The sequence below is a fragment of the Dermacentor silvarum genome, chromosome 8 (genome assembly GCF_013339745.2).
Source record: "Dermacentor silvarum isolate Dsil-2018 chromosome 8, BIME_Dsil_1.4, whole genome shotgun sequence".
In the NCBI taxonomy this organism is placed as follows: domain Eukaryota; kingdom Metazoa; phylum Arthropoda; class Arachnida; order Ixodida; family Ixodidae; genus Dermacentor; species Dermacentor silvarum.
Window position 1 is genome coordinate 176,994,773 of NC_051161.1, and position 12,439 is coordinate 177,007,211.

Sequence of the window (12,439 nt, forward strand, 5' to 3'; positions counted from 1 at the left end):
CACGCTCTTGCGAGCGAGAAATTTCGCGAGAAGGTCTCGCCGCGAAGGACGAGACCTTTGTGCCCACCAGCCCGGAGGTCGATGGGGCTGCCTTTGGGCCTGAGCTGCGCCGGCTGTTGCCAGCGCCAGCAGAGGCCGGAGAGGGTGAGGCAGCCTTGACTGCACCCACCGTGGGAGCTGCTGGCGGTCCTGCGGGTTCGCTACTCATATCGCAGGCTGTCGCCGCGGGCTCTTGTGCTACCGGCAACCCTAGAGTAACCGGGCCTGTTTGCTGGTTGGGTGGAGTAGGCTTAGATCCTTCCACCCCAGGGGCAGGAGCCACAAGCGACAGCTCGCTGCGCGCGGGCTGGGCAGGTGGCAGTGGCCGCTGCGACGCTGCCCCCCGACGCGCCGCATCAGCATAAGGTGTGCTGTGGAAAAGTGAGCACCTCTTACGGGCTTCCTTGAAAGAAATATTTTTTTTTACTTTTAGGGTGATTATGTCCTTTTCTTTTTTCCAGTTCGGGCAGGAACGTGAGTAGGATGCGTGGTCACCACTGCAGTTCACACAGTGAGGAGTGCCACTACAATTCTCAGAGGAGTGGCCCTGGACTCCACACCTTCCGCAAGTTATTTGACCACGACAGCTCTGCGAGCCATGGCCGAATCTTTGGCATTGAAAGCACCGTCTAGGGTTAGGGACATATGGTCGGACAGTTAACTTAATGTATCCTGTTTCGATTGTTTCAGGCAGAACGCTAGATCCAAATGTTAGCACAAGATGTTTGGTGGGGATTTCTTTGTTGTCCCGTCTGATGATGATACGTTTTACATTGGTGACGTTTTGATCTTTCCACCCTTCCAGGAGTTCTGCTTCCGATAATTCTAGGAGGTCTGCTTCTGATACGACTCCGCGTGAGCTATTCATTGATCGGTGTGGTGATACAGAAATTGGTATGTTGCCGAACGTCACAAGGTTGCCGAGTTTCTCGTACTGCTGTTTCTGAGGGACCTCAAGAAGAAGGTCTCCGCTAGCCATTTTGATCACTTTGTAACCTGACCCTAAAGCTACGGTTAAAGATTTCGGAACAATGAATGGTGAAATTGATCTGGCCGGTTTTTGAGAGTTCTCACTGTGTACAACATCGTATTTTGGATAGTTATCTTTTGGTCGGTTGAAAGATAGGCAAAGTTCATCGGTGCGTCCCCTCTTTAGAGGATGACGATCAAGTATGCGGGGAAAAGCTGGTGTTCCCATAACGGTTTGTTTTATTTCGGCGGCAATGGCGGCCACCCACCACGGAGCCCAACTAGGGGACGCTGCAGCACTTAACGCGTAAGGCTGCAGGCGCCAACCGTACATTGCCACTATAACCTAATATATTATACCCAAAGGAGGGCACATACACAAGGTTAACCCAAGCCGCCTGTGAAAATTTGGAAGTAATGGAAGAGAAGAGATGATAGGAGAGCAAAAGAAAGGAGATAGGAAAGCAAAAGGTTGGAGAGGGGGACAGGAAAAGGCGACCACCGATTTCCCCCAGGTGGGTCAGTCCGGGGGTGCCGTCTATGTGAAGCAGAGGCCAAAGAGGTGTGTTGCCTCCGCCGAGGGGCCGTAAAGGTCCAAACACCCGGCATCGGCTCAACCCCCAGGATCCCCTTTTTCCCGAACACGGATAAGCCGCGCACGGTTAGACGCGGGAGGGTCCAACCCTCATGTGCTCGGGTCCGTGGTGTCGCAACACACCAAACGCCTGCTTACGCAGACGCCCCTGCGGGGTTATGCAAATTGCAGTCCCTAAAAAAGAAGCTTGTATCATCTGCATAAATAATGAACGTTGTACTATTATCTATGTTCACCAAATCATTTACATAAATATTGAAAAGTTGTGGACCCAGAATACTACCTTGGGGGACGCCATTTGACAACTCTTTAAAATTAGACGCGTAGCCATTTATTTCAACTTTTTGCTGTCGGTATTTCAAATATGATTTTATGACATTTAAGAAGTTACCCCGGAAACCATAGTGGTCTAGTTTTTTAATTAGTGTATTGTGATTAATTCTATCGGAGGCTTTTGAAAAGTCAACGAATATTCCAAGTGTATATGTTTCCTTTTCGAATGCATCTAGTATGATTTCTTTTTGTGTTAGTAGAGCAGTTTCGGTTGAACGCTGCTTTGTGAAACCAAACTGGAAAGGCGTCATAATGTGGTGCTTGGTTAAGAATGAAACTATCCGTTCATGTATTAGTTTTTCAATTACTTTAGAAAAAGCTGGCAGAATAGAAATGGGTCTATAGTTTGATATGCTATTTTTGTCTCCACCCTTGAAAATAATAGAAACTTTGGCTATCTGAAGACGCCTAGGAAAAGTGCCTAATGTAAACATTAAATTAACGATATATTCTAAGACAGAGGATACACTATGAATAACATGTTTAATTGGCCGAATTTCCAGGCCGTCAGCGTCACAACACCTGCTGATCTTTAGGGACATGAAGTGAGCCGTAACCTCCTCTGTAGTTACCGGAAACAGAAATGCACTTTCTCTTATTTGCGTGCCCATGTACCGGGCGAAATTATTGTCATGTGAGCTATCTCCAATGGAGGTAAAGAATTTGTTAAAGGCTTCGGAAAGGTCATACCCAGTGAGGATCTGGTTGTCCACGGTAAGTTTAATCGGGTATGTGTTGCTGTCGGAGCTTGGATTAAGCAACATATTTAACTTTTTCCAGACGGCTTCAGATGTTTTGTTTTTTTCAGGGTCAAAGAGGTTACTGAAATAATCAAGTTTGATTTTTCTTAAGAGAGAATTTGTAATATTTCTGTGTTTTCTAAATGTCTCAAAGTCTTCCTTGTCCCTAGATTTCAAAAAGTGCTCGTAAAGTGCATTTTTTAATTTTATAGCTTTAAGGCACTCTGAAGTAATCCAAGGTTTCCTTGCCTTGCGTGGCCGCTTTTTTGTTTTGACTGGAAAGCACTTGTTATAGGTTTCTATGAAAGTTTCAATAAAGACATTATACGCTGTGTCTGCATCGGTTTCACGGAAAACGGCGTCCCATTTTATCCTGGATATACATGCAGTGAACATATCAATAGTGCTTGGGCATATGTACCGGAATTTTGGAGGTGGTGGCTTTGCATCTGTCAATTTAAATTTCTTTTGGCTTAAAATTGCGTATACAGGTAGATGGTCACTAATATGTGTTTTAAGGACACCAGAACAAATAGGCGCATTTATGTTATTTGTTATAATGACGTCAATAAGCGTGGAGGATTGAGCATGGAATCGAGTAGGCTCCTTTATAACATTTGTAAATGCGTTAGATTCAAAGATATCTGAAAGTTCAAGACACTGGGGGCTGGTAGTTAGCATGTCAATGTTTAGATCTCCACCGATAGTAAGGTGGTAATAGTTTTCATTGGCCCACGACAGGAGGGTGTCCAAAAACATAAGGAAGGTAGACACGTTGCATTTAGGAGGGGGGTATATCACAGAAAAAATTTCCGAACTACATTTCACCGTCAACACCTCGTAATCGTCAGTAATCATAGAAAAAGGCTCAACTATTTCACACGGAAACAGATCATTTACTAAAAGCATAACCCCGCCACCCATCTTATCACCCTGGTTCAAGAAATAAGTAGCATAACTAGGTATGCGAAGAACTTCAGACTCGTGGCGATACCAGGTTTCGGTAACCATGATGACGTCAAAAGAGAATTTAAACGATTCGAACAGTATCGTTATCTCGTCTGCCTTGTTTCTGGCTGATTGTGCATTTACATGAAGGAAGGACATGTGGCGTTCCTTTCCGGACAGCGATAGACTCAACTCGTATGGCGTTAGAAAATGGGCAGCCATATTGATTTTTTTTAGATGGAACTCAAGAAACGAGTTTAGACGATCTTTTCTAGATCGCTTTCACTTGTTATCTGAAGCACTCGCGACTTCTCATCCTTTCGCGCAAAAATTTTGCCGCCCTTCGACCAGGCAAATCTCCATTCGACTTCCTTCCTGCGCGCAACAGTTTGTCCAAGTAGCTTTTTTAACTGTGGGCATAGGTGCTCATTTACATAGAGGAAAGTATTTCCTGGGCAACCAATATTGGCTGTCGTTAAACGCGTCTTCTTCACCTTCTCTATTACTGCGTCACGCTTTGACCGGCTGTTGAATTGTACAACAATATGTGGGCAAGAGCCATCTTTTGTAGTCACTCGATGGCAAATTTCAATGTCATCTTCCCTCACGGACTCGTCGACAGCTTCACCAATCTTCTGAACGACCTTGGTCAACTGTTCACCTTCCACAACAGGAACGTTTTTTACCTCAATATTTCGGTTTCGCGAATACTGCTCTAGGGCGGTAGTTCTACGTTCATTGTTTAGAACCAGCTTCTTCAGTTGATAGCATTCAGTTTTGAGAACGTCATTCTGAGCCTTTAGCTCACCATTTTCTTTTGCAAGCTGCGAGCACTGGACCGACATTTCTTCGAACTTCTTATTAAAAAAGTCAAGACTTGATTTCACGTCACGTATTTCCTTGCGCAGCTCTCTCTCGAGGGCAGTGCGCATATCACGAAATTCTTGTCTCAGCTCTTTGAAATGTTTTTCCATTTCGGCTGGCGACATGACCAAACACTTCGGCAGCAGCAGTAGAAAGCAACAAAAAACGCTGAGGAAAGAAACAGTAACAGCACTGACCTGATCGAAATACAGTAGACAGTGGTTTAGTAGGCTGTGCGCAGATCCGCTGCTGCTGCCAAAGTGCGGTCCAGTACACCCGACGTTGCTCCGAGCCAAATAGTAATCTAGGTGGCGCTCACAGCGGGTCAGCACGAGAAAACAAAAACACCACCGGGATGATCACAGTCCTGCCCTGATATGATACAGGGCGATGCGTCGACGTTTTACAAGCGAGTTACCAGTGACTTCCGCGCTGACCACCGTCCTCCCGTGACACGAGGCAATGCATCGGCGACATGAGCTGCGGGTTGAAATAAAGCACACGCAGTGATGAAAAGCGATGCCGGCCCTCCAAACAGCTCGAAACTTTCCGCCAAGTACCTCTGGGCAGACACCACAGCGACGACTGGGAAAAACTGCAGTACCTGAAAGACAGTAGACAGTGGTTTAGTAGGCTGTGTGCAGATCCGCTGCTGCTGCCAAAGTGTGGTCCAGTACACCCGACGTTGCTCCGAGCCAAATAGTAATCTAGGTGGCGCTCACAGCGGGTCAGCACGAAAAAACAAAAACACCACCGGGATGATCACAGTCCTGCCCTGATATGATACAGGGCGATGCGTCGACGTTTTACAAGCGAGTTACCAGTGACTTCCGCGCTGACCACCGTCCTCCCGTGACACGAGGCAATGCATCGGCGACATGAGCTGCGGGTTGAAATAAAGCACACGCAGTGATGAAAAGCGATGCCGGCCCTCCAAACAGCTCGAAACTTTCCGCCAAGTACCTCTGGGCAGACACCACAGCGACGACTGGGAAAAACTGCAGTACCTGAAAGACAGTAGACAGTGGTTTAGTAGGCTGTGTGCAGATCCGCTGCTGCTGCCAAAGTGTGGTCCAGTACACCCGACGTTGCTCCGAGCCAAATAGTAATCTAGGTGGCGCTCACAGCGGGTCAGCACGAAAAAACAAAAACACCACCGGGATGATCACAGTCCTGCCCTGATATGATACAGGGCGATGCGTCGACGTTTTACAAGCGAGTTACCAGTGACTTCCGCGCTGACCACCGTCCTCCCGTGACACGAGGCAATGCATCGGCGACATGAGCTGCGGGTTGAAATAAAGCACACGCAGTGATGAAAAGCGATGCCGGCCCTCCAAACAGCTCGAAACTTTCCGCCAAGTACCTCTGTGCAGACACCACAGCGACGACTGGGAAAAACTGCAGTACCTGAAAGACAGTAGACAGTGGTTTAGTAGGCTGTGTGCAGATCCGCTGCTGCTGCCAAAGTGTGGTCCAGTACACCCGACGTTGCTCCGAGCCAAATAGTAATCTAGGTGGCGCTCACAGCGGGTCAGCACGAAAAAACAAAAACACCACCGGGATGATCACAGTCCTGCCCGGATATGATACAGGGCGATGCGTCGACGTTTTACAAGCGAGTTACCAGTGACTTCCGCGCTGACCACCGTCCTCCCGTGACACGAGGCAATGCATCGGCGACATGAGCTGCGGGTTGAAATAAAGCACACGCAGTGATGAGAAGCGATGCCGGCCCTCCAAACAGCTCGAAACTTTCCGCCAAGTACCTCTGGGCAGACACCACAGCGACGACTGGGAAAAACTGCAGTACCTGAAAGACAGTAGACAGTGGTTTAGTAGGCTGTGCGCAGATCCGCTGCTGCTGCCAAAGTGTGGTCCAGTACACCCGACGTTGCTCTGAGCCAAAAAGTAATCTAGGTGGCGCTCACAGCGGGTCAGCACGAAAAAACAAAATGCCCTGATATGATACAGGGCGATGCATCGACGTTTTACAAGCGAGTCACCAGTGACTTCCGCGCTGACCACCGTCCTCCCGTGACACGAGGCAATGCATCGGCGACATGAGCTGCGGGTTGAAATAAAGCACACGCAGTGATGAAAAGCGATGCCGGCCCTCCAAACAGCTCGAAACTTTCCGCCAAGTACCTCTGGGCAGACACCACAGCGACGACTGGGAAAAACTGCAGTACCTGAAAGACAGTAGACAGTGGTTTAGTAGGCTGTGTGCAGATCCGCTGCTGCTGCCAAAGTGTGGTCCAGTACACCCGACGTTGCTCCGAGCCAAATAGTAATCTAGGTGGCGCTCACAGCGGGTCAGCACGAAAAAACAAAAACACCACCGGGATGATCACAGTCCTGCCCTGATATGATACAGGGCGATGCGTCGACGTTTTACAAGCGAGTTACCAGTGACTTCCGCGCTGACCACCGTCCTCCCGTGACACGAGGCAATGCATCGGCGACATGAGCTGCGGGTTGAAATAAAGCACACGCAGTGATGAAAAGCGATGCCGGCCCTCCAAACAGCTCGAAACTTTCCGCCAAGTACCTCTGGGCAGACGCCACAGCGACGACTGGGAAAAACTGCAGTACCTGAAAGACAGTAGACAGTGGTTTAGTAGGCTGTGCGCAGATCCGCTGCTGCTGCCAAAGTGTGGTCCAGTACACCCGACGTTGCTCTGAGCCAAAAAGTAATCTAGGTGGCGCTCACAGCGGGTCAGCACGAAAAAACAAAATGCCCTGATATGATACAGGGCGATGCATCGACGTTTTACAAGCGAGTCACCAGTGACTTCCGCGCTGACCACCGTCCTCCCGTGACACGAGGCAATGCATCGACATGAGCTGAAAGACAGTAGACAGTGGTTTAGTAGGCTGTGCGCAGATCCGCTGCTGCTGCCAAAGGATTAAACTTACAGAGAACTCCTTGGACGTCATCTAGGTTTCTTAATAGTCCTCTAATATTCCATTGTATGATGGTGTCCATGTTGAAAAAAGAATGTGCTGTGTGGCTCAAAAGGGAGGAGAGTGACTTAATTACTTTACAGAGCCTTTGTTAGGCCCTGTAATTGGTGTTTTGTCTTTCTTGGAGCGGTCAAGGGAACCTCGCCGCTCCATCGACGCTACTAGCGCCGTTTGGCTTGGACTGGTATCCATAGCCTCTTGCGAGGCACTGGACACCCGCTCCAGAGAGCGATGTGTGCGTCGCGTAGACTTCATCTCGAGCGACGAAGTCTTCGTCCCCACCAGACCGGAGGTCGACAGGACCCCTGTGGTCTCTGCGGTGCCCTGGCTGCTGCCGGAGCTTGTAGAGGCCACTGGTGTGGACAATTTGAGAGATGGCAGGGCAGCGTTGGCTGCTCCCACCTTAGGGGCGGGTGGCGTTGACCTCGGCACGCTAGGCGTCGTCCGGGCTGCCGCCAGAGGCCGTTGTGGTGCCGCCCCCCGTTGCACCACTTCGGCGAAAGATGTTTTGAGCAAGAATAACGAGGAGATACGTTGTCGTGCTTCACGGAATGTTATGTTCTCCTTCACTTTTACAGTAATTATTTCTTTTTCTTTCTTCCAGGCTGGACAAGCTCTGGAGTATGCAGGGTGACTGCCATCGCAGTTAGCACAATGTACCTCGTCATTATTGCAATCGTCAGAAGAGTGAGCGGTTGTGCCGTACTTTGCGCACATAACCTGCCCTCGGCAGCTCTGGGATGCGTGACCAAATCTTTGGCATTTGAAGCAACGTCGCGGGTTTAGAATGTATGGTCGAACATGAAGTTTTATGTAGCCGGTTTCAAGAGTCTCGGGTAAAGTAGTTGAACTGAAAGTGAGTATTAAATGCTTTGTTGGGATTTCGTTGTCATTCCGTCTGATTTTGATGCGCTGCACATGGATTACCCCTTGGTCCTTCCATCCATCCAGGAGTTCTTCTTCATTCAATGTCATTAGGTCTTCGTCTGATACTACGCCTTTTACTGTGTTCATTGTTCAATGTGCGCTTACAGAAACAGGGATGTTACCAAAGGCTACGAGGTGTGCGAGTATGTTTTGTTTTTTAGGTCGAGGAGCAAATCTCCACTTGCCATCTTTGTTACCCTATAGCCAGTTCCAATGGTCTCTTTTAGGCACTTGGCCACAAGAAATGGTGAAATTGTTCTAGCTTTTGTAGATGATTGTTCACAGTGGAGGACGTGGAATTTCGGGTAACGTTCGTTGTTTTTGGGCAAGAATAGCGATGTTGCATCGGTGCGTACCCTTTTCGAGGCACGATCGGTTGAGAAAGGGTTCGGGGATCCCATGGAAAGAAATTATTTATTCAGCAACGGCGTCTGCCACCCACCACGGAGCCCAACAAGGGGACGTGGCAGAACATGAAAAAAGTCTGCACAGTGCCAGCAGTATGCCGTTACTATAACCCAATATGGTATACCCAAGGTAGGACAGCCACACCAGGTTAACCCTTGCCGCCAGGAAAAGTCGAAGTGAATAGAAAAAAAGGGGAAAGGACAGATTAAAAGTGGAAGGGAAAGACGAAGATGAGGGTAGAGAGAGATAGGAAAAGACGACTACCGGTTTCCCCCAGGCGGGTCAGTCCGGGGGTGCCGTCTACGTGAAGCAGAGGCCAAAGAGGTGTGTTGCCTCCACCGAGGGGCCGTAAAGGTCCAAACACTCGGCATCGGCTCAACCCCCAGGATCCCCTTTTCCCCGGACACGGGTAAGCCACGCACGGTTAAGCGCAGGAGGGTCCAACCCCCATGTGCTCGGGTCCGTGGTGTCGCAACACACCAAACGCCTGCTGACGCAGACGCCCCTGCGGGGAATTGGTGTAACAGGAAACGACGTCAGTCTTTTAACAGCGAAGCTGTTTAAGCCAGCCGTAATTTGTGGTTTGTAGTTCGTATCAAGAAACTACCAATAATAAAAGAATGAAATTTCTTTCTAGTGTGGGAGTTGAGCCCGCGTACCCATGATCCCGACGCGAGTGTCGTAACCACTAGGCTATACAGCCACTTTTTTTTCCAACATGGTATTTAATTATTGCATCATGTGTGCACGAGAAAAAATACCATCTGCAAAAAACATGCAAGCACCAGCCAACACATCTCATATTAATTGCCTAGAAAGGACCTAAAATCTCGTTAAGCACACCCTGCACGCACAAAACTGCAAGTAGGTTTGATCTCAAACAGGTGGCAATTAACTTTGATCCTAAAAAGGTGGCAATGACAAGCAACGTAACAAGAGATGGTACCAGTCCGGTTGAAACTGTCAAGTCGTACATGTCGTTCAAGTGACCAATCATTTGAGCGTAGTGAAATTTCGATGAAACAACTGGTTCAGCGTTTCTGTCTAACATGCGCGTCTTCCATAAACTGTGTAGTCCAATTAAGAAAAACATATAAAAAGGCACGTCTTCTCTGTGGGGTGCAGTAAAGTATCGGTGATTCAAAATGAAGTCTTTCTTGAGAGTTCTTTGGAGCACATCCCAAATAATATTGCGTCCTTACAACTTATGAAGCAATGCTATATACAGTCTCAGGTACATCACAAAGGCAACAATTCACAGTGGATACAAAAATTCCTTTTTTGTGCAACCAAGTTTTCACAGGTAATGTTTCACTGTATAATTTAAAGAAAAACATTTTTGTACATGGAGATAAAGGCATCTTGCGGACTCGTTTAAATACGTCAATTCCTGGCAAACTGGAGAATGCAGAACGGTAAAGGGCAGGTGGGAAAATTATTGATATCAAATCTTTGTACAGTTGTTTTCTGGACACTGTGTAGAGATACTCAGTAGAAAATCGAACCAAGAGGAACTGCACAGTGAAACATACTTCATACATAAAAGCCCACAAACAAGGCCTTTCAGAATATGGGGATGAAACTACCAGATTGGGTAATCCATCCACTAAGTTCACTTGTATGAATGATCGTAGTATTGGGTGTATTTCTTCGAAAAAAGAAGAAACACCAAACAATCTGTCGCACATATAGATCCATTAGGCCAAGTCCGCCAGTACATACGGGTCTAAAGATATTATCTCGCCTCATAGGCTCAAAGGTAGAGCACCACACAAAAGTAGCAAATATTCTATGAAATCGTTGAATATTAGTCCGGGCACAATGAAGTATCTGCAGTACATAAAATATTTTTGTAGCCAGGAACAAGTTACAAGCCGCCGCCCTACCAAATATAGAAAGGCGGTGTGGCGTAAAGGTATCTGCATGGCGTTGAAGTGCGGGTACACGTTCCCACCAGAAAGGTGCACTAAGCTTATATGCATCGAGAGAGAGAAAAAAGGTAAAGGAAAGACAGGGAGGTTAACCAGACATTATCTCCGGTTGGCTACCCTGTACCTGGGGAGGGGTAAAGGGATTCGACAGGAGAGAGAGAGAAAAAATAAGTACAAAAATGGGGGAAAAAGGAAAGAAAAAAATCACACACACACACACACACACACCACACACACACACACACACACACACACACACACACACACACACACACACACACACACACACACACACACACACACACACACACACACACACACACACACACACACACACACACACACACACACACACACACACACACACACACACACACACACACACACACACACACACACACACACACACACACACACACACAAAAACAGAACTGTTTCTGTGGGCATTGTCACGCAGTCTGCGAAGGCTTTCTAGTGTTGAAAAGTGTCAACGTCCCATCCTACGTCACACAGTGTAGAGTCACAATTTGTCACTGAGTTCGGTGTCTTTTAAATAACGCAGCAGTGCCTTCAAGGTGGCTCGCGCTGTTGTTCGTGTAGGCCAGTTTACAAGGATGTTGATTTGCGTTATTAAGCGTTTGTCCAGTTGACCTATCGTGGCTGAGAGAGCTGCTCTCTGCGGGTTAAAACGAGGGCACTCACAAAGAAGGTGTGCGATTGTTTCGTTGCACCGGAAGAGCGTTCGAATCACAGTCGGTCAGATAGGCCGGTGGCTCGCAAGAAGCGCAAAAGCGCCTGCACGGCCTTAGATATTTAGGTGGCAGGGTTGTCCATTCTATACCAGCATATTGAGTTGGTGCAGATCCCCATAAACCAAACCAAAGACCTCAGCTTTTTGACCAATTTATCTGGGCACTACAAGCCATACCAAATTTTCAGTCAATGATAGCACCTTGTCATTGCTCGGTTTATCTGAGCAGAAAAAGGCAAGATCATCTGCGTAAGCCAATACTTTGAATTCATTGCCCAAAATGTTAAAGTCATGAATGTCACTGTATTTTAGAATGCTTATACACAATGGCTCTAAATAAAGGCAAAATAAAAGTGGTGATAACGGACAACCCTGTTTTACAGAGGAAAGAATAGACACCGGCTTAGATAAATTTCCATTAACAATTATATTGGTAGAGCAATTAGTGTATTTATTTATTTTATTTATTGCAATACCCTCAGGGCCTAAGTGTCATTACAGAGAGGGTGGGTACATTCTTATTAGACAAGCGCAATAATGAGAACAACAACAAAGCTGTGTATGAAAAAACCAAAACAAAACAAGAAAAAGAACAATGATTAAAAGAGCAGTTTAACAGGTCAATACCAAAGGCCTTGAACGACAATTGCGTTAGCAACGTTATTATACATGTAAAATAGAAAACTTATTGAAAGAACAAATAGCTGCGCAGGTTATTCTGTGAAGTGGTCAACAACTGCGGCCTTGAATGACTGTACATCTTCAATGCTGGCGATGGCACTGGGAAGGTGGTTCCAGTCAGAGCTAGTCTTTGGTATAAATGAATCATGAAACAGGTTAGTATGGCAAAAAGGAATGGCGACTTTATGCTGGTGATCAATACGCGCTGACAAATACGATGGCTTTGATAAAAGTTCGCGTTTCAGGGACTGGTTCAAGAAAACAATTTTATGAAAGAGACAAAGAC